At 40.8% G+C, this 488-nt stretch overlaps 1 non-coding gene across 1 annotated transcript; it reads left to right on the top strand.

Moving 5' to 3' along the window:
* The first annotated feature begins 381 nt into the window (after positions 1 to 381).
* On the top strand, positions 382 to 488 carry LOC145055936 (small nucleolar RNA R71). The gene has a single exon (XR_013685480.1). It is a non-coding gene; the product is annotated as a small nucleolar RNA R71 (small nucleolar RNA).

Below are 488 nucleotides of genomic sequence, written 5' to 3'. Positions count from 1 at the left end.
CTATCACCACTTGAATAGAAAACTTGTGCTTTCCGGTTCCCATTCTTGTCCAAATCACAATCTTTAATGAGGTGAGGTCCTCTACAATTCTCACATCCTACCTGGATAGCGTGGATGGATTGGTCCATCTTAGTCATTCTTCGATCTAAACTCTCTAGTTTAGCCATCATTGCCGCCATGCTATCGTTAACAGTGTTCACCACCCCCCGACTTAGCTCATTCCTTGGGTTATGATATTCTCTATAGTGCTTAGAGAATTCTTCAATTAACTCCTTGATTTACGGGGGTGGCCTTTTTGTGAAAGGAACTTGTGAATCAAGAAGTTGCCTTGTAGTTACATTCACTCCATCATAGAAAATGGAGACTTCTTGTTGACTATTTAGATCATGATGCGGGCAGTTTCTTAGCAAGCCTTTGTATCTCTCCCACTCCTCGTATAAGGATTCTCCAACTTGTTGTTTAAAGTTGGCAATAGCTTTCTTCAATTT

The sequence above is a fragment of the Lactuca serriola genome, chromosome 5 (genome assembly GCF_051521515.1).
Source record: "Lactuca serriola cultivar US96UC23 chromosome 5, Lser_US96UC23_V15, whole genome shotgun sequence".
NCBI classification, from domain to species: domain Eukaryota; kingdom Viridiplantae; phylum Streptophyta; class Magnoliopsida; order Asterales; family Asteraceae; genus Lactuca; species Lactuca serriola.
Note: the sequence above shows the minus strand (reverse complement) of the source record. Positions and strands in the feature narration are given on the sequence as shown.